We start from the raw sequence: 22752 nt of genomic DNA on the forward strand, positions 1-22752 counted from the left end.
TATGGATGGAAATCCGAGGAAAAATAACTATGTATTGTGGATGGAAGGAAATAGGAGCACAAGAGAGTCTGTGTAAAGCGAGTGAGTGTACTGGACAGTATGTGAGAATACTACAGTCCATCTGAATAGATTGGTTTGTGCATGTTAGCAGGGAATAATGGTTATATGCCAGGTGACTAAACAAATAGGGTGATTTTTCTGCTATTTTAAGGTAAAGGCAGTAAAAGCTGTCTAGAATAAAACTACTCAGGAATGAAATTTCTTAGCATGGTTGGTGAAGTATATGGCTGTAGGTGATCTCTTTTACACGAGTCCTGAACGCTTTGTTACATGATGATGATCAAGGTGGATACGAAGAGGAGAGAAGTGTGCGCGGAGAGAGGTTTGGCACTTAGGTACATCGCAAATGGAGCTACAGGGAGAGTTAAGTAAATGTATGTAGCAACACTTGTGGGTTTAGAAAAGGATTGTGAGAATGTTGAGTACAAGATGCCTGGCCAACTTTCAGTTCGCTGTGGTATTCAACAGTAATATCAAGTTCTATGACACTGGTGGTACTGCTGTAGGAGAGGAAAATGTGGTATGAGTAATTGGGTTTGAAATACGCATCGATGTTCGTCAGGTCTGTGCAGTGTTTACCGATTCTTTTTTTTTTTTTTGATAGTTATTACACGGAGATGTGCACTGATGAACCATGATGGAACACTAAGCAATTTACCACGTTTGTTCTATGCACGTACTCCTGTTCTGTTAGCTAATTCAGACGTTACTCTGTACGTGCAGGAGGAGCATGCTGAAAATAAGGCAAGTACGAAGGTTTTTGCCAGAGATGGGTAGTCACATCTTGACATAAGTAAGACTAGAAATCAATTAGATATTGATAATGAATTCAGAAACCTTGCGAGTAAAAATAACAAGGATTCTAATATGAAATCTGAACTACAGTTGTGCTAACTTGAAGAACTGGAGTAGCACCAAGAGTTCTGGTGTGTGTGTGTGTGTGTGTGTGTGTGTGTGTGTGTGTGTGTGTGAGTGTTCGGGAGTATAACATACACTAAATATGGAACATTTCCTATCCATAACCATCGTTGATTCTTTTTGATACATTACTCGAATATGATTCTGAGGCAGACAGTATTTTGCTGACAAACTGGGTCGATTACCTTCAGCACAACAGGAAGTTGAAACATCAACATAATGTGACCGCGAATCATAACGTTAATAATTACAAACAAGAATTAAACTCAAGTCCAATGACCGTCTGGTTTAACCTTGCCACAACACTATATACTCCATCCTGCTAAAGGATGGCTGTACCGCAACATACCTTAGTGGGATGTACACTCACCTTTGGCATACGCCATAGCTACACTCGCCGCGATGCATACCCAGTAACTTTTACATACATATATCATGTTAAAGGCACTTGGCATCACTGTCACACAAGCTATAACCGAGTTCATAAGAAACATACCTAAGTTCCAGCTAAGCTACAGAAAACATCCCCTTAAAGATTATTCGGTAAAATGAACGTCACAGCGTTCAGCCTGTTTGTTGTTGCTGTTGTTGTTAGTGTTATGAACTGAGCGTTCTCTTACACTTTTATATGCCGGACATGACTTCGTTTCTAGAGTGGAATACGTAACTACTTACAGATAACCACTTCAACTGAGGTATGAAGGTTAGCCACTGAAGTATCTGCAGTGGACCTGAACGGGTTCATATGACGGTATGACCTTTGGCTGTGATCTCAATTATAAAGGTCAGGTTAAAGAGGCCTGATCCTCTTACCTTGGGCTCAAACTGTACTGAACACGTGAAACTTCCCATCGTGCTCGAGGAGTTACGCATCCCTCATCCACCCCGGTGTTGCAGTTACCTATCAAGATCTTTAATGTGAAGCAGACGTGACTTCGGAGCTTTGCAAATATCGAGAACAGACAGGTGAAACACTCAGAATTCTGCTATCTTTTTATACCATTACCGAAGAGTTACGAAGTACAGGCTTGTAGTAAACTAACCCTCACGGGAAAATATTACCCTCATTACCAAGATGCCATAATGTAATGGCTCTCTAGAAAAGCAAGCATCATGCACAGACACTGATAATACCAAGAATAACCTGACGTTACACTTGAAAATAAATATAAAGGGTAGCTATATGCAGCATCACTAATGCGTGTGAGCATACATGGACACATTGTTACTACAACGACAAAATGATAAAACAAACATAGACAATTACATACCTTTTCACCCCATTAGAGAATGATTCTGCGCTGATGAAATCTTCATAAATATATTAATGACCATACAGACCCACATTACAGGCTGCTGTGCTGTGACCTGTATCATCAATATGGTAACAATGAACGGAAACTTTCAACAGATAGCCAGCTCCATGGCGACAACATAGAAGTATATCATACTATATATAATTCTCAGATATCGACCAGTGTTACTGTACCAGCAAAATGTCACACTGGCGGGAAAGTCTGTTGGTGTAATCAAGAGTGTGATAGACAATCGGTTTTATATTCACAGGGTCTGAGAGAGAGAGAGAGAGAGAGAGAGAGAGAGAGAGAGAGAGAGAGAGAGAGAGAGAGAGAGAGAGAGTATCAGTAGACACCACTGTCAATTTGTAAATCAGAGACTATTAGTCTCCACCAGAGAAGGTGGCCAGATGAGGATATTCCCTCAAAGGCCCAGTCCTCTGTTCTTAACGCTACCTCGCTAACGCGGGAAATGGCAAATAGTATGAAAGAAAAAAAAGAAAGATATATATATATATATATATATATATATATATATATATATATATATATATATATATATATATATATATATATATGTGTGTGTGTGTGTGTGTGTAAATCAGTTTACAGAAAATCTTAAAGTGCGGATGCTAAACACTGTAGGACACTGGGGAGCAAAATCTTGTTCATCAGAGTATGTTATCATACCGACTTTTGTACTGCCTCAGACGTAATACATTTACAATAATGGCTTACAACAGGTTACGAGTCAAAGAGAGACATTCAACCCTTTGGGTACGACGCTTCAACCCTCGGGTATGAAGTCCTGACCTTTGACGTGCCCCGAAAGTTTCAGATCACAGGTCAGGCCATCATGCCCAAGGGTGGTATTCTTGTACACAAGGCAGTTCATGGTATACGAGACATACATCACCAACTCCCTACAATCAATATGCCCGACCAAACTATGGGCAGCGTACAGGCATGATAGGCTATAAGGTCTTGGTAATCAGGACAGCTCAAGCAGAGAGTATTCACTGGCCATCATCACGGCACAGTCTGCTACCGACGCCACTCCAACACTTTACGCCAAAGACTTTGTACAAGATATGAAGTTTGGTAAATATTCTGGAAAATCAAGCATAAACTAATCATTAGAAGTAAATGGCAAAGAAGACAACTGAAAGCTTTAATTCATCTGCCTCTACACCAAGTGGATATGGAGAGAACAGTAAGATACGGCTCTCCCCCAGCATCCATTCCCTCCGGCGACAACAGCCGAAAGGAAAGAAAAATGGATCATAAACGACGCACCGGTGAAGTCAGCCTGGACGGACGTTAACAGGATAGAATGAGAAGGCAATCCCATTATAAAATCTTTATAAACTATACACCGTCTGCTGAATCTAATTTTCTTAATTTCTGCATTTACAATATTTCACAGTAATATATCGCGGTGTTCAACGCACGTTTTTTGCAAAGAAACGTTTTTCCATGTCAGTATTTCATCTAATTTTAGCTTTAAGTTCTATTACAATTATCTTCGTAACTATATACTCTTGTATCTCAAACATATCTGTGATTTACACCGTAAAATGCATTCAAAACTTTGAAAACTCGTATCAAGTCGCCGAAAAGTTACGCTTCTTAAAAGAAGAGATATATGTAATCTTAGTCTTCATATGCCAGGTACTCCAGAGATTTGACATGTTTTGTCGCCCGTCTTGAACTCGCTCCAGTTCTTCCTCATCTTTCTTGTAATATATGGACCAGAGCTGGATTGCATACAAAAGGCATGGTCTTACCAGAACATTCATAAGGGTTAAAATCGTTTATGGTGTTTTGTCGTTATGTTCCTAGCTATGAAACCTAGTTTCTGCCTAGTGTTCATGACTTGTTCACAGACAGTGTTCAGTATACCTCACCAATGAAAAATTCAAGACCAAACTCTTCATTTACTTCAGTCGGCGAGTTTCCAACTATCTGATAATCGTGTTAGGTATTCTTGTCTCCAATGTGCATAACTTTACATCCAAGTTAAAGTCAATCTGCCATGAGTCTGATTAGTTTGCCTATCTTTTTTAAGACCTCGTGGAATAATTTCACAGTGCCATCCATTCAGCTCTTATCTTACATATTTCTCAACATGCTTATTGCTTAATTTCATGTTATGTCCACTGGTTCCTCATCTCTATATTTCTCGATGATCTGTTCACTGTACAGTCCGTTTTAAAATCTTAAAGGTTGTGATCAAGTCAACCCTCACTCTTCTGTCTTCCAAGGGGGGAAAACTTAAAGCCCTTAGCCTTTCCCTGCAGCTCTCTTTTAATTTTGGTACCGTCTTTGTTGCCCACCTCTGGACCTTCTCTGTGAGGTCCACTTTTTTAAGTGTGGTACCCAAACTTAAGAATCATTCTCTTGTGTTGTGTGTGTGTGTGTGTGTGTGTGTGTGTGTGTCTGTCCTTAGGTATAAGTGTACACATAGAGTATACCATGTAAGGTAAGACAAGGGGGCAAAACGATTGTAAAACTCTTCCCGTAAAATGCAAATATTGTAAATAGTTATCACAAAGGATGAATGCCCATACTAACACACATATAAACATAGACATATACATACACACCTGTGTGTATAACTATCTACCTCGAGTCATTTACCCTAAAAAGGGAGTAATTTAGAGAATCTTACGTATCGATTTAAAAATTAGGGCGTTTCCTTGGTCGCCATCTTTGTTTACCGCCAGGGAGCGGAAATGTTTCTTCTGCTCTGTATTCTCCCACAGGAAGGTGATCGTAAAGCAGCTCAGGCATTCCATATACCACTGATGTTCTAAAACCTTAAAATTACACGTATACAAAAATATGGATACCCTACAAAGAAGAAGACAGCGCTATTACCACCCGTGGCTTCAAACACTATGGCGGGTGAGGCTGATGTCGATGTTGTCAGCTCCTATGTATTTACTTATGTTTTCTCCGACATCAAATAACTTATACTTTCTTCTTAGTATGAATGAAGGAATATCATAGGGAGTATATGAATGTATTAAGTCATTATAAAACTAAAACCTAAGCGGCAGAGTGCTTATACACAAATAATATCCGTAGCTTAAATCTTGTCTTTCGACTTCCACACAAAATGGCGCAGGCTGCAGGCGGTTACGGAGCGGACCTACAGTCATGGTTAACCATCACATTCACTAGTTACTGCATTAGCATAAATGTTTTGTTGATACGTACTGTTCATATACTCATTCTTCTTTTTTAGGAGCTAAATATTAAAAATGTACAACCAACCAATATGAAGAAATAAATTCAAAAAGTAATGGGTGTGTTCCCGTGTCCTCATCCATTAGTCGAGTTACGGATACAACCAACCCACAGAACAGATGTTTTATGATGTATGTTCATATGTAACCCAGACTGATTTCAGGAAATGGGGGAAGTTAACCATTATTATCCTCTGGAAGAAAGGGAAATCGATATACTAGCGTGGTAAGAATGATGGAGGGTGAAATAATCTTATTTTTCAACGAAATTATGAGGAAGTTGGGAAGATACGCTTTACACATCCTATATCAGTTTTCTCACCAACACAAAGTTAGCGTGTACCTTGTCATGTGTCCAATTTCATAGGATTCTGGAGATCAATCACAACAACACATCAATCAGAACAACACATCTTCAAGTACTGGAAAACTTGAGACAGTACAACTTTAAAAAGTCTGTAAATAAAATGCAGAGAAAAAAGTCCTATCAACGTAGAACTTGTACTTGACCTATAGTTCATACATCTTCGCCAATTTCACTTAAAATCATCAAATACAGTTTCTCCTCTGATGAACAAGTTCGACTACAAGTTCTTGACCATAAAATAACGTCTTACTAGACTGTAAGTCAGGAAGTTTATTCCTAGGTAGCACACGACACTTCAGCCACAATGATCATCGCCGATCAAAAAAACGTATTCCCTCCACAACAAGTCTACATAGTGAAAACAGTCCTTCTTAATATCTCATCAACGTTTCAGGCAAGTGAATACAAAGGCTTCCACCTGATTCTTTGCCTTCACGAAGGTAAACCTACGAATAAACTCATCATACAGCTATATGAATTAACGGTACGAGAATCATACCAGCCTTACGAACATCAGATTGGCACTTTTATCAACTAAAGCGATGGCGTATGACCTCTGGCATGATAGTGTGGGTGTCTTTTGACGTGACCCATAAGGAACAGGTCAAACGTCAAGGCAACACAAACAACGGCCATACCTGTCGTGCTCAAAGGGGTTAAGATTATACGTCCACCAGTATTGCCACATGAAAATTACGAAACATCGGCAGTGGCAAGGCTTCAATAAAACTAGAAAGATCACACGTACGTAAGGTAGGACCAGACCACGACAGTACACCAGTTAAGACCATACCATCGTCTTTCAAATGAACTCACACCAACTGCAATAAAAACACGCCACCGGAGGCACGCCACTGACATTAGAAAGATCATAACCTCTACACTGCACCAACATGATTATGATCTGACCTCCGTTGACAGTTCCATACTCCCACGTCATTAAGACCACAAGACTACCAATAAGACCACTGTTGTACAATACTGATAACACAAGTAAGATCTGTAGAGCTAATACAACGGTACTAATAGCATCAATACTAAGACATAGCCATAATCAGCAAGACCTTATTTCCACAATTCAGACCACACCAGAGGGAGTATGGCGTCTGGTTAACCAGAATGATTACACCAAAACTAGTGATCTACGCTCACACCTACCTACACTAACATACTGCTAATCTAAATACACAAGTAAAAGTAAAATATAGCTTTAACGACCACGTATATACCTGTAAAACCATAACATCTGAAGAACCACTCAAACATCCAAGAACACGACATCTACAAGACTGCGCCAACTTTAGTGAAATATTCAACACCAAAAACAACAACTAAACATTAGTCATATAATGACACACCAAAGACCACCTCAATACGGAAAACAACAACAATTTCAGGAGAGTACATATGTTCTCATCAAAATCAGTAAGACTATACTAATCAAAGAAACATTAAATCAATACAAGCAAAGTGACTGACACCATTATGACCATCGTAACATCACACTGATAGTGGGAATGTGGCACCATCACCAATAAGGCCATATCATCAATACAGCCGAGGGAAGCTGGGTAAAGCTGTATCAACAACACTGTGATGAAAGTAATACTAGTCATACCAGTAGGAGACAATAAAACAGCGACATGCGTGAGGCCATACTAGCACCACTCTTCTTATTACATCAACATCATTAAGACCAAGAAACACATCACTATCCACACTAACATCAATCAGTCAGAGCACAGCGCTAACCCCGCTAGCAATGCATCAACAGAGAATCCAACAAGCATGTCAGCCACAACAAACGACCACAACGATAACTGTCATAACATACTGATAAGACCAGACTAACACCTGGTTGGTAGACAAACAACACATGCAACAACACAATGGCACCATGATCGCTGCACCTGGCCAAAGCTGAGATGTGTATGTTCGTACAGATAAGGATGAAATATGATACATACACACAACGTTAGTAGCCGAAGCGATACAGGTGCAAACCTCTCTCTCCCTTAACACACAGATAGCAATCACAAACACTCATAAAACCACACCAACACCTGAAACAATAGACGTATTTCTGTAAAAACCATGATGATACCAGACCACAATAATATCACCTACCCAAGTAGACTTCAACAACCCCTGGAAAATCAGAGAGATGTCACCAGCTAAGACCACATTATAAAAAGACCACACACGCCAGTATAATACCACACCAAGACTAACACGACTAAAAAACACATTAACACGACGAATACCAAGAAACCCACAGGAATACCTACCACAACACCAAATCCATAAGTAGGACCACACCAACACTGCTGAGATGAGGAAGGCACTCGGGGAACATAACAAAACGAGCGACATCGTCCTGACACAAAACTAACACGAGGAAAGCCACACCGACACAGAGAACATACCACCTAGCAAGGCTACATTCTTATCAGGAAAAAACACAATGATACCAGAGGAATCTGAGTTAACTCAAAATGAGATAATCTTGATCAAAAGTGACACCAGCAGCATAACTACGACAAGTCCAGCTGTCTACAACAATAGGAAAAACTAAAGATGGTGACTTTACACTGACGTAGACCAACTGAACAGAAAAGGTATACTTCAGACAACAATCAAACTTTCTTGACATGTCATTTAAACTAGTAAATATAACCAAATACAACTACATTTGTGTAACATCAAGATGGTACCTGTATCAGCATGACAGTGCTACATCAATAACATAAAAGAAAGAAAAAAGAATTGGACATAAAAGTAACTCTGATATTTCTCACGTGTGACATACATGTGTTGGAAGAGTTTATCACTGTCAGTGATATATACAAGTTCCTGTTTAGGATCAACGCTTCTATACATTATTTTGTAGTGAGTTATAACATTACTGACGTACAGGATTTACAGGAGTTGACCTCGACGGCTTCTAAAGTTCATGTTTCTCAAAGATTTTTACTATCTAAAACATCATTCATGATAAGAAAAAAAGAGAAAGAAAAACTTCATATGATTTGATATTTGTGGCTTTTACTGCCGCATTTATTGTTCGTCTCCTGTATGGAGTTGAATTACAAGGTCACAATCACATACAGTATTTTGTAAATACACTTACGAAATTCAGTATACATACCTGGGGTTTATAAGCAAGTCATCATTAAATTACTTTGGTATTACTTTGGTTTTGTCTTCCGAGAACTAGTTGCTTTTGTGCCCCTTACCATTAGCTAGACCACGCAATACTCGACAAGCTGCTGCATTACATGATTATTGTGCGGCCATCAGCAACTCAAGGGTGGGCCATTTTGATACCTGCTTCTTTCCCAACAACTCAAAGAGTGGAACCCTCTACCTTCTCATGTCTTTCCCAATAACCATGACCTGGCACATTTGAAAAGACGGGTTTTTCTTTCTCAAAAATTCGTAAATACTTTCCTTTGTCTTTTTCCGTTTAATTCTCTATTTATTTCAATTAAGGCCCGACCTTGATGTGGGCTTTTGTCCGTGTCTGGAGCCTTCAAAATAATTAAAAAAATGATACTGAACAACACAAAGACAATTTCAACCGTTCAAGCGGTACCTGATGGTGATGTTGGGGCTGGTGTGTTCGGGTCTGGCAACACGCCTATCGTAAATTTTGTTATGTGGACAAGAAAGGGAACTGCTTACATATTCTGCCGGCAATAAAGCTATCCATTTTGTATAAACCAACACTAATATAACGTTACAATTCTTTTTGTATTCAATAACAGAAGATTCAGTAATGTTTCTCGTAGTAAAGGAGTAAGGGCTAATAACTGAATTGGCATTGCTCCAATCAATACAATGGTCACGATGGTCATAATTTTTAACCTGATTAAACAAAGCATTTGATTCCTGTCCTGCTCTTATACTATATTCACGTTGCTTAAGTTTAACAAAGATCCTTACCAGTCTGTCCAACATAAAACATATTACATTATGTACATGGTAATGCGAAAACACAGCCCGCAGAATTTTCTGGCGTTTTTTTTAATAAGATATTCTTTATAGTATTGTTATTGCTGAAGGAAAGTTTTGTGGGCCCTGGATGTGGAAAGGGAGCTGTGGTTTTGGAGCATTACACATGACAGCTAGAGACTGAGTGTGAACGAATGTGGCCTTTGTTGTCTTTTCCTAGCACTACCTCACACGCAACATGTGAAGAAATGTAAAATCATCACTAAAATGAAATACGTAGGATATTTTAACTTGGGTCAAACCGAATATATCTCCTTAATCTCAATAAATTCCGGACTGCATTAGAGAGGTAGTTTTCAAGAACAGATGACAGAGCCTTACAGGGAAACCCCCACTTGGCCCCCTGCTCTGTTCCCTTTAGTCATCTTCTACGACACGCAGAGAGAGAGAGAGAGAGAGAGAGAGAGAGAGAGAGAGAGAGAGAGAGAGAGAGAGAGAGAGAGAGAGAGAGAGAGAGAGAGAATTGTGTGTGTGTGTACTCATTTACTTACGATTATATATTTGTGAACATGGGTAAGTAATCTTTCACTCGTTGGGCCTGACGTCTTCAGCACTCTATCACTGTAAACTTTTAAATCTCCCAGTATAGTAACCTCATGTACCTCCTATATCCTCAACTTGATCCGCACGCCTGACAGTTTACTGTTGAGGATATGTTTCCTTCTATACTTCCTTATGCTTCTTTTGCTCAGGTTCGTGGCATCCTTTGCTTTCATGGTTACTTTGGATTATAAGGAACTGGTCTTTAAGATTTGCATGTCTGACCTGGATTTCAAAAACGTTTATAATGTCTCCTTTTGCCTCCCTTAGTGTATGTAGAGCGAGGACTTCCCTTCCCTTCACGAAACCTCTTTTTTCTATATTTTTTTCTTTCAATCAAGCAACATATTCGATATATTCTGTCGGCCATTCTCAGGCATCTTATTCTTACTTATTAACTGTACCAGGAGACCCTTCCATCCTCATGAGGCTCCTGCTGCACTCAGGAAGCTGGCCACATCCAACGGTCGGGACGACAGGTCATAAAGTGTTGTGTTGAGTGTGCTTCTATGTACAGAGAACGTAAGACAAGGAGTAGCAAGTGCTCGGTTTCTTCTTTACGGCATTTGCATCGTGGGCATGAAGAGTCCTGGCATATGGCGTAACAGTATTTGTGGTGTTGTAGTGATGGGTGAGTGTAAGCGGGAGAACATAGACTCTTGAATGTCTGGGGAGTGTCGTTCATGATGGATGGACACGAGGAAACAAAGCTACTGATGCTAACTCTTACTGGGTTGAATAAATATATTCAAGACATCTTTGTCTATACATTGCACTGAAATTCAAGTGTGACACTGGCCAAAATACATTATACTTGTCATTATCTGCTAACTTTACAGTAACAAGTTCAATATGACAACTTAATAATCCGTTTCACTAACTGATTCATGTAGCCTGCTTTTCTGCCATATGGTAGTCAATGTCAAGTCTTTTCTTACCATTTTTCATCTTTCTTACATTTGTCATGTTTGATTTTATTTGTCTGACCACTGCTTCATTTTATGTGTTGGACTCTTACTCGTCAATTCGCTCGTACGTTTGTCATCACTGAACATATATAAGCTTGACTGAAAATTTTACCGCAGGTCTTTAACTTGGAAACAGCTGTGGACACTGAACCATTAAGACCCTTGTCGCCGAAGCCCAGTTTGAAAATGATTCTCCACCATGTGACTTTTGCTGTCCTTCTCACAGTTGCGCAGATTTCAACTGTTTTCCATCTCTCATCTCTAACACATTGCTGACAATGTCGTAGAAGTCTGAGAGTTTTGTTGCGCTCAGTCTCTCGAGTTAATATTTTCTCTGCTTTCAGTAGCTCCTACTGACCAAAATATCTTATGTCTGCTTCCTGATGATGGTTTCCAGTAGTTACTTGCACATCTTGTTTATTACCGATACAGGTTATTAGTTCAGGCCGATTTCCTTGCACAAACATTTTCCAGCAAGATCTTAACATTATGCCTGGCGGGCTGTCTACGCTCTGTGTACTACTGGTTATAAGACATTCACTCCATAAACGTTGTCCAAATCCAGATCCTTCCTGAAACTCAGAAAATCCTGAATATCAATGTCAGTGTTTCCTGATGACATATCAGTTCCGCAAACTCGAATGTACCCGTGATATTCTCGTATAAAAACAAAGTTAAATTTGAAGGAAATTTGAAGCTCCGCGTGATTTCATTCCTATGTGACACCAAGTCTGTCCTGTCTACTTCCTTGCAGGTAACGTCCACTGGTAAAACAATATATCCAGGACTCTGTACAGACACTACTGCTGCGCTGCGTCTTACACTATCCCAAGTGTTCCTTCATAAATGTCATCAGAAACATGTTCTAGCTCACCTGGAATTATAATCATTTACTAACAGAGCAATTAAACAAATTCTTATCAGTTACCATCTTCCGTAAAATCTTATTTCAAGTTCCTACTGTTTATCCTTACCTCTTTGATTGTACCTATCAGCAGAGAGGATAATCCACCTCCTCCCGAGTCTCACCTCTCATTTCCCGTTGCTGTATCTCATTCAGAGGAAAAGTAATACAAATTAAGGTTAGTCTCAACAATGTAAGTGAAGTCTGACTTTATCACGTTTTCTTAATTCATGTTCCATATCTTGTCCCTCCAGTTTAATGGTGCGTGTATACATTATTTCTAATAAGGATCTTGTAATGTTACCTCCTGTTCCCTTAATACCGACATGTGTGCATGTGTATGTGTGTGTGTGTTGTGTGTGTGTGTGTGTGGTGGAAGGGTAGGAAGCCCCTCTTGTTCCTCCACCTTATCCAAACTTTTGCTTTATGTACTTTCTCCACCTTCCTTTTCTATAAATGACCAACTGACTTCTCTGTGGTCCTGTCTCAGTATTCCTGTGATGTTTTCCTCCCACCACAATGTAACCTTTACTGGGAGATCTGATCCCCTTCATCCCTCCTCGCTCTGTCTCAGGATCTCACAAAGCCCCTTCAGTCTTCAGTCTACCGCCAACCCCACCGACCCTAGTCACTCAAGAACACCGCTGATGATCTCATATTTCCACAGAAAACATATGCCTCATAGACTCATCATTTTGCTCCAGCAAAGTAAAAAAAACCTCGATCGATTTGAATCTTTCCAGCTCACGATGCATCTGGGTGCATGTCGCTGCAAGCTACCACTTCACCAAGATCATCACCCGTTTTCGAGCCCTGCAACTGATATGATATTTTTTCTATTACCTTTAATGATTCGCTCAAACACGCTCGATATTTTTTCCCAGCAATTCACAGTCATCGATCAAAATCTTTTCAAAATCATCTTCCCTCATACTTGTATCATTATGTGACAAGGTATAACACAATACTGCGAGTCAGCTCGCACCTCTGGTTTTCCAGGGAATTCAGCTGTCTTCCGCAAGACATTGTCTGTCCTTGTTCTTATTTTCTAGCTTAGTATGGTATAGCATCCACGAAGTAATGTGAGGTTTCCTCTTCTGTGTCGTTTTTCAGCTGGGGTCATTTTGTCCTTTTCCCTCACTTCAATCCTGCGTGACTCCGCTAGTCACTTCTGCTGGCTGATCAATACATCTTGATTTCTGTCTCATATCCAAAAACTTTACATTTTCTTTGTCCTCCTCACCCAAGCAAATCATACGCTCTCGTGTTCCCCGTCTTCTCTTCCGAGCTCGAAGACTTAATCTTTGAGGCTTTTTGTGAAATAGTTCGAGGTTTTCTGAAGTAGTTTGGATCCGTCAATCATTGTAGTTACACATCTAGTTTATAATGCTTCGCCTCAACACGTTTCATATCTTTTACCAGCTATTTACAGACACATGACTTTTTCACTTTTCTGTTTCGTCTCTACTCGTATGTTTTTTGATATAGCTGTGGATAAACAAATATGTACGTAGAAACTTTTTTTTTCTTTTTAAATTGAAGACAATATCAATGTTTTATGACATCAAGAAAATCAGAAATCTAGGTCACTGCCCAAACCGTTTCGGCTCGTTCTCTGAAAGAAAACAACACTAAAAATTCGCGGTACAACTCTTCAATTTTTTAATTTCAAAGAAAACGTTGTATACGGGGCATCACAGGGAAATTTTCATACGCGTTTCTTTGAGTCTAGCAATCAAATCATGGAGATCAGTTAGACATGACTGTCCTTGTGCACGTTTTGGTCATAAGCGGTTAAGTTGAGGGAACAGACACAATGAAGTAGAGTGGCAGAGGAGGAGTTATCACAGTATATAAGCGGAACCACTCCATGATATACACAAGTACCATGATATTCACAGGTATATCACTAATGATAATTTTCTTCATGGATGAAAATCGTATTATAATGTTCTTAATGAAAATCAGGGAAGATGATCCTCAAAATGTCGAGGATGAACAACGGATGATCGGATAATCATGACTGATCCAGGGTTGTGTCAAATCAGTCCAGCCAATTATTAATCACAAACGGATAACAACATAAGATCAGATATTGTTTTGTGAAGTCGTAGTTACTGTAGCCGTGATGAGTGTAGTCCAAGATACAGTAACCATAGTTAAAAGCCACAGTCGGTGTAGCCGTATCTAGTGCTATACATACAGTCTTGCTGTGGTCTGCGCACCCGTTATTAGTACAGCAGATGTCAGAGAAGACATAGCATAACTATAGCTACTGTAACAGTAGTTCGTGTAACCAAAGTTAGTGTAGCTGTAGTTCGCGTGACTGTAGTCAGCACTACCTGTGGTCATCGTACCCAAAGTTAGCGTAACAAAAATTAGTTTCCGCATTACAGTAGCAAAAATTACTATCTCTAGTTACCGTGTCCACAGTTAATGTTATGAGTATAAGCAATAATGCTTCATGATTCCCCTGCCCTGAGTGTATCAATGGTTATCTCTGCTGATTTCTTTTTCTTCTGAGGCTTTTCACTGGGATTTTTAAGAGCGAAACTAAATAAAAGTACTTTTGGGGAACTTGTGGATTTTACGTGTTATGTACGATCCATGGAAGCTTAAGCAAGCAATCTCTGCGGATCTCCACTCCATCATGCAGTGAAGCAAACTGTCTGATTTGTTAACATTTTCAAATACATAAGTCGAGAAATATGAACTAGATGCTGATAAAATGTTTACAATCCTTATCCGTCCCTTCCCTGACAGGCTGATGGCGCACAGCATTATTGTTGCTGGACTTTGAATATAGTTTCCATGACTTGGATAACTGATGTTAACATGGGAGGTGATGTTTACGAACTGCATGAAAACAACTGGCATGTAATTCGATTTATGAGCAACTGTAAAGTTTATAGAAGATCATATAAATCAATATGTATTTATGAACAAAAATCTGCCTTAGTACCAAATTGTGATGAATGCTATTAATATTCTCCACCAATATTGTTTCCCTCGTGCACGGAAACACGGCTACTGACGATTGGTTAACCTGAAATCATAAGGTAATTTTTTAACCCCTTGATCAAGAAGGTACAACCCTTGGTTATAACGACGTTAATCAAGGGTAAGGCCATTATACCCAAGGGTAGTATTGTCATACGCATGGGTTGTATAGTCATACTCAAGGGGTAGCAACAGGCGCATACCACAACGATCACTTGCGCGACAACCCTGCCCAGTAACTCCAGAATCAAATGATGATAACTTGAGGATAACATATGATGACACTACAGCAACTCTCAATCAGTTTAGAGAAGCACTAGACATTCCGACATATCTGGAGTATACATGCAACGGTAAATGTTCATCCAAATTACAAGGCGAAGGTAAACAAGACGGGAAAGAAAATCATCCTGGTTTGCCTCTAGCCTGCGTCCTGCAGCGTTGTGCTTATCTTGTCGTAGTGAACTGACAAGAAGTTGGACCGGAAAATGCACAACATATTACCAACTGGTCACCATGCATGATAAACTCTACATTCAAGGACATTTCTTTGTGTCAACCTTATTATGTATTCTGTACAGTTTTGGCGTGACACTACGAAAACTTCATACATTTACAAACTACTTAACAGTTGTGTCTGCTGGTTAAGTTACAGAAACACAAAGACAATAACAACAGCAAATCAGTTTTAAACGCGGATTCGTCTGCCGTGCGGCTCGAACATGGATCCGAATACGCAATGAGGAACCTAACCCCAACAACAGGACGACTCGGTTATAAATGACAACCAAAAGCAATCAACAGCATGGTTGACTCACTACAAAACTAACAATATTTCATCTGCAATATACGTAAATGATAATCAAATTCAACGTTATGACATAGTGAGGAATTAAAGCAAAAATCTACCAAGATCGATTCTACCTGCTAAGACAGGAACCGAGGCTTTCATTCCACACACCAAAGGTGAATTGTAAACTACAATAATAACAGGGTGATTCTATAAACAGTTCACAAAATGATTAAAACAAAAACTAACCATCGCAGCTGATATGAAATTATCTTATGACTTCGATATACCGAACATAATACAGTAATATCGGACTTGTCATAGTAGGAAAAATGTAACTCTAGAAGAGTTGTAAGTGTCTCTCCTCGCTTAACATTTGTGTTAAAAGTTATCTAGGTGCGGTATCCCTCGCTTCGCCCTTAACATTTATGCCAGCTGTAGTCGTGGCTCTCTCGTCCCCAGCCAGTGTGTGAACTGCGCAGTGGGCGGTGGCGGAGCGAGTCTGGCTGGCTTGGGTCGCAAGTTTATCCACGGGGACGCCCGAGCGAGACTAGCTAGAGGGCGACACTTTGACGGATGGCGCCAATTATTCTCAAGGAGGTTTATTTTATGGCAAACTGAGAGCGATGACGTGCTTGTGTGTGCGCGAGTGTGTCTGAGTGTCACTGTGTTCGAACGTTTCCGAATTTGCTTGTATTATGAACATCTGTCTGTTTGTGTCTGTCTGTCTGTATGTATGTGCGTATGTACGTTTAATGTATGCGTGCCCGCAGATGCACAAGTTTCTCTGTGCATGTATGATCATATGCAGATTTATGCGCATGCTTCCCGTGCGTGCATAAGTGTGTTTGCAAGGGCGCGCATGTGCAGCTGTGTGCGCGGCTGTGTGCGTGTGGCATGCCGTGCTATTTGGGGGTTACACTGCATCTGTAATGCTACGGTAGACTCCGTTTTCTGTTGCTGCATCATATGATGTGCAGATGGATGAATGTATGATATTCATGGTACTCTAGTATCAGTAACTCAAACAAAAATAGTAAACTGCACTTATATGTATACTAAAATGCATTATACTCCAATAAAAGAGTAGGAGGGGGCGCTTACCCCAGACTATCTGCTGTCAGGGCAGCCGTTCGTTAGCAGCTGTTGCCAAATCTTCTCGATCGTTTTATAACTATTATCAACACCTTGTGTGCATTTTTTAGATACATCTTCGAATCCACTAAGAACAATCATAGTGCCTTTTACTCTAAAATAGCAGTATTCAATTCTTTTCTTTAACTACACAAAGTATTGGAAATTCTCAACCCACATGATGGCATCGTCGTTCACAGACCGTATCTACTAACCGAAAAAAATTGCCAGGGGTGAGGGTGGTGTGGGGACGGGTAGAGGGTGAGGGTGGTGTGGGGACGGGTAGAGGGTGGTGTGGGGACGGGTAGAGGGTGAGGATGGAGTGGGGACGGGTAGAGGGTGAGGATGGTGTGGGGACGGGTAGAGGGTGAGGATGGTGTGGGGACGGGTAGAGGGTGAGGGTGGTGTGGGGACGGGTGGAGGGTGAAGGGCGGAGTGGGGACGGGTAGAGGGTGAGGGTGGTGTGGGGACGGATAGAGGGTGAAGGAGGTGTGGGGACGGGTAGAGGGTGAGGGTGGTGTGGGGACGGGTAGAGGGTGAGGATGGAGTGGGGACGGGTAGAGGGTGAGGATGGTGTGGGGACGGGTAGAGGGTGAGGGTGGTGTGGGGACGGGTGGAGGGTGAAGGGCGGAGTGGGGACGGGTAGAGGGTGAGGGTGGTGTGGGGACGGATAGAGGGTGAAGGAGGTGTGGGGACGGGTAGAGGGTGAGGGTGGTGTGGGGACGGGTGGAGGTGAGGGTGGTGTGAGGATGGATGGAAAGGAGGGGTGTAAGAGCTAGAAAGGTGAGGGCGGTGTGGGTTGGGTGAAGTGAGTGATGTGAAGAGGGGTTGATGGTGCTGGTGGTATGAGGATGGGTGGAAGGTTACGGTGGTATCAGGACAAGTGAATGGTAAGTGTGGTGTGTAGAAGAGTGGAAAGTGAGTGGAGGATGAGGACGGCTGGAGGGTGAGGGTGGTTGAGACGGATGGTGGAGGAAAGTGATACGAGGACGGATGAGCGTAATGTGCAACGGACGGGGTATGGGGATGGTGTGAGACGGGTGATTTAAGATAGTGGAGGGTGGTGCGAGACGAGTGATGCAAGACAGTAGACGGTGACAATGGTGCGAGATGGGTGGAAGGTGAGGATGGTGCGAGACTGAAGATAGTGATGAGACAAGTGGAAGGTAAGGGTGGCGTGAGGACGGTTGGGGATGAGATGGATACAGGATGGTGACGTAAGGACGGGTGACGGGTAAGGGTGGTGCGAGACGTACATGTGAGGATGGTGTACGACGGGTGGAGGATAGGGATTGTGTAAGACGGGTGAAAGTGAGGGTGTTGTGAAGAAGGTGGAGGTGAGGACGAAGTGAGACGGGTGAGGGTGGTGTAAGACGCGTGCAGGGTGAGGATGGTGCAAGAGAAACGGAAGGTAAGGGTGATGAGAGACGGGTGGAGAGCGAGTGGTACGAGACGGGAGGAGGATGAGGGTGTAAGTATACAGAAAATGAGGGTAAAGGTCAAGGCGAGATTGGCGAGACGGGCTGAGGGTGAGGATGATGAGAGACATCAAGAATGAGAATGTTGGAGGATGTGAGTGGAGTGAGACAGATGGAGAGTGAGAATGGTGTGAAAGAGGTTGAAGGTGAAGATGGTGTGCGACTGCTGGGGAGAGGGTGATATGACACAGGTGGAGGGTGGTGGTGGTATGAGACAGGTATAGGTGTAAGACGGGTGGAGGGTGAGGGCGGTGTGAAATAAGAGGGATGTGGAGGGCGAGAGTGGAATGAGACAACAGGAGGGTGAGATGTGTGGAGGAAGGTGGTGGTATGAGACAAAAGGAAGGTGGTGATGAGACGGGTAATGAGTAGTGCGAGACGAATGGAGGATGAGAATGTGGGGAAACTGCTGGATAATGGAAGTGGTATGATAAAGATGGTTTATAGTGTATGATGAGTGGAAGGTGAGCGTGGCATGAGACAGGTGGTTTATGGTGTAGGATGAGTGGAAGAATTGCATGATGTGAGGCGGGTGGAGGAGGTTGAGTGATGAAACAGGTGGAGGGTTAGGATCGTATGGAACGGAGACAGGTGGAAGGTGAGGGTGCTGAGGTGGATGGAGGAAGGCGATGTGACACGGGTGATGGGAAAGGGTAGTGAGACAGGTGAAGGGTGGTGGTAGTGTGAGACGGGTGGAGGGTAGGGGTGGAAAACATATTGAGAGTATCAGTATTAAGATGGGTCGAGGCCAGGGTACATGGGTGGTATATAAGAAGGGAGTAGTACATGGGTTGGACACATAAAAGAGCTGATAGCCCATGGTGAAGTTGGCTGCTTTCTTAACCTAAATTGTGGCAGAAATAGGATAGTGAAGCAGAAGGGACTTATTCACATACTCGTCCATCCCTCTGGTTCATGTGGAGGAAGGGAAAAAAAATGAGAAGAAACCATATGGATACAGGAAAGTGTGAACGGGTAAAGCTCCTTACAAATTCTACAAATGGCTGCACTTGGGCTGAACTCTAAAGACGAAAGACAAGGTGTAATATTTCCTCTTACTTCAGGATTAATGACTGATAACACTGAAATATTTGTCTAGCCTTCATTTGGTCGAAGTTTATTCCAATGTTCTTCCACTTCAAAGATGAAAATGACTTCATACTTGGGTGAAGACGGATGGATGATGTGAAGATAGATGGAGGGTGAGGGTGATGTGAAGATTAATGAAAGATGAGGGTGGTGTGAGGATAGGCGGAGGGTGATCATGGTGTGAGGACGGCTGGATGGTGAAGGTGGTGTGAGGATGGGTGGTGGGTGATGGTTGCTGCCGAGACGGGTGGAGTGTGAGGGTGGTGCAATACGGGTCAAGGGTGAAGGTGAAGCGAGACGAGTGGAGGCTGAGAGTGGTATATTACGTGTAGAGGGTGAGAGTGCTGCAAGACGGGTTGAGGGTGAGGACAGGTATTGCGAGACGGGTGGAGGGTGGGGGTGTTGTAAGACGGGTTGAGGGTGAGGATACGTGTTGTGAGACGGGTTGAGGGTAAGGATGGGTGTTGTGAATCGGGTGGCGGATGATGGTGATGAGTAAAGGGTGGAAGGTGAAGTGGCATGAAAGTAAGTGGAGGATAACAGCAGGGTGAGGGTGGAATGAGACGGGTGGAGGTCGGTGGTGGTGTAAGACCGGGTGATGGATAAGAGGGGTGGGAGACGGGAAGAGGGTGAGGTAATGTGAGGCGGGAGGAGGATGGTGATGCTGAGACTAATGTTGTTTGAGGTTGGCGAGAGGGATGTTGGGTGGGGATGTTGCGAGACGGGTGGAGAGTGATGTCAACATCAGGAAGCCCACAAAAGCGAGAGTATCAGATAGGATGTGATAGAAGTTAGAACAATGGAGAGCGCAGAGGAAGCGGAGGAAAGTTGCCGCGCTGTGGTAAGACAGTCGGGTGGCCATTAGGAAGGTCGAGGCGGGAGGATCACACAACACCAGTGATGAATGGCATGACTAACGGACGGGGAGTGAGGGGCGGGAGTGGGGATCACGGTACGGTTGCTCGGGTACAACGTTAACAGAGAAAATGGCGTAGTAAAGTGCTAATATGTAATGCGAAGGACCTGCAGAAAAGATGACGGGAAGAGTAATTTATGAAATGGTGTGGTGAAGGCTCTCTGTATGGGAACAGACATTTGTGATGGAAAAAGGTGATCAACCGACAGGAATGGACGGCACGACGGGTAACTGCGAAACGGTAACGGACAGGTGTTACGGGTCTTCAGTAACAGCAAAGGGTGAAGGGTCTACAGCAATGGCTAAGGCTGAAGGTTCAACTGTAAGGGTAATGGGCTGGCAATACAAGCAAAGGATAAGGGGGTTAACGACAAAGGAAAAAAATAACGGGTTGGTATCACTGGGAAAAATGCGAGAAGTGATAAACGTAAGGTGAAAAGTGTGAAAGGCAAGCAAATAAGGACACTGTGACGGATAATATGTAACTTGCATGTAATATCCACACAGAGGGGAGTCTGTATTAAGCAGAGAACCCAGTACAAATAAAACTAACAAAGTAAAACAGCGGAAGCCCAAGGTGAAGCGTATAAAACCTAAAGAAAGAAAAAGACCAAACTTCTAAAGCAGACTATAAACAACCCACAAGCAATCCTCTTCTATATCAAATACCTTCACAAGTGACGACGTCTGTATACATGTACGACTGCCATTCAACCCAAGACACCGTCTCCAAGGACTCCTGAAGCTTCAAGGCTACGTCACAATCAGCAGAAGGGAAATGATGGACTCGCTCATTTGGTGAAAGTTTTTCCAAGAGATTGCACCCCGATGATACAACCTCGGCAAGATGATCATTCACTCGTGGTGTAACCACAAAATGATTGTGTCGCGTAATTATATATATATATATATATATATATATATATATATATATATATATATATATATATATATATATATATATATATATACAGGGGCAAGATAACCTATGCAAATATCTTTGGTAAATAACCAATGAAAAAAAATGAAAACAGTTTGACAATCCTAATCTACATTCAGTAAAACTTACCTAAGAACACAACAACTCCGTAGATATCACAGCCACGTACGTTGGCTTTATCCCTGTATAAGTGAGGAGAGCCGAGCCTCCTACACAGTATGTTAACACTTCACTGACTGAGGAGCAACTGAACACACACACAAACACGATGCCAACATTTACGTGACCACCGTCGTGAGCGTGAATTTGTACTGCTTAAAAAGGCAGTTTAGCGAGTGGGCGGATCGTTGCGTAGTTCGCCCAGGTGTCGCGTCATCTTGCTAATATAAAAAAAATGAGTGGATTGCGTTTATACCGTTCCTTTGAAATACAAAGGTTTTACCAATAAAAAATGCTTTAGTCAATGTTGTACCTGGTAGGAAGCTCATAATTACACCATCAGTTTTCTTATACGTAAAGCCATTTAATAAATAGAAACTTAATCACAAGATAACAACGATAATAAAGCCATTAAGTGAAACTTGATGCTTAACCAATCATCTAAGTGTCGCTGCAAATGTTTGTCAACACAGATAATGATGGTTTCCTTGAGTGGAATGTTTGTAAACAGATTTTACGTCAAAGCTGACCATGACACAAGCCTTTTGTGTCACCAGTAACATAGTCACGTGCTATCCTCTTCAACAACCATTCACCTTCGTCACCTAGATGGTGTGTCACATGCACCTGTCTCCATCACCTCTACTTCTCTTCGTTACCAATAACATGAATGCGTCACATGCAATCTTCCCCGTCACCTAACACCCTCTCGTTACAAAGTCTTCCCCTCAACCATCAATCTTGTAAAATCTTTAAATGCAATCATTTCATCAGTAACTACTCATCATTATATATCAAAGTGTGTTTTCTTTTTGTTTTTCATTTATTCGCCGTTTCTCGTTTTAGCGGCAGGAACAGACGAAGGCCTCATTTTCTCACACCCATTTTCTCTCCATAACCAGGCCCTACAAACCTTTCTGTGGTTTCCC

At 41.9% G+C, this 22752-nt stretch overlaps 1 protein-coding gene across 4 annotated transcripts in view; it reads right to left on the reverse strand.

The window, feature by feature from the left end:
• Positions 1-21912, reverse strand: part of LOC139758762 (RING finger protein 17-like) — a 272806-nt gene extending 250894 nt beyond the window's left edge. For all 4 annotated transcript variants that reach the window (XM_071680535.1, XM_071680537.1, XM_071680536.1 and 1 more), the window contains exon 1: positions 21794-21912. The gene's annotated coding sequence lies outside the window, so the exon portion shown is untranslated. The remainder of the gene's footprint in view (positions 1-21793) is intronic.
• Positions 21913-22752: the final 840 nt, after the last annotated feature.

The sequence above is a fragment of the Panulirus ornatus genome, chromosome 31 (genome assembly GCF_036320965.1).
Source record: "Panulirus ornatus isolate Po-2019 chromosome 31, ASM3632096v1, whole genome shotgun sequence".
Taxonomy (NCBI): domain Eukaryota; kingdom Metazoa; phylum Arthropoda; class Malacostraca; order Decapoda; family Palinuridae; genus Panulirus; species Panulirus ornatus.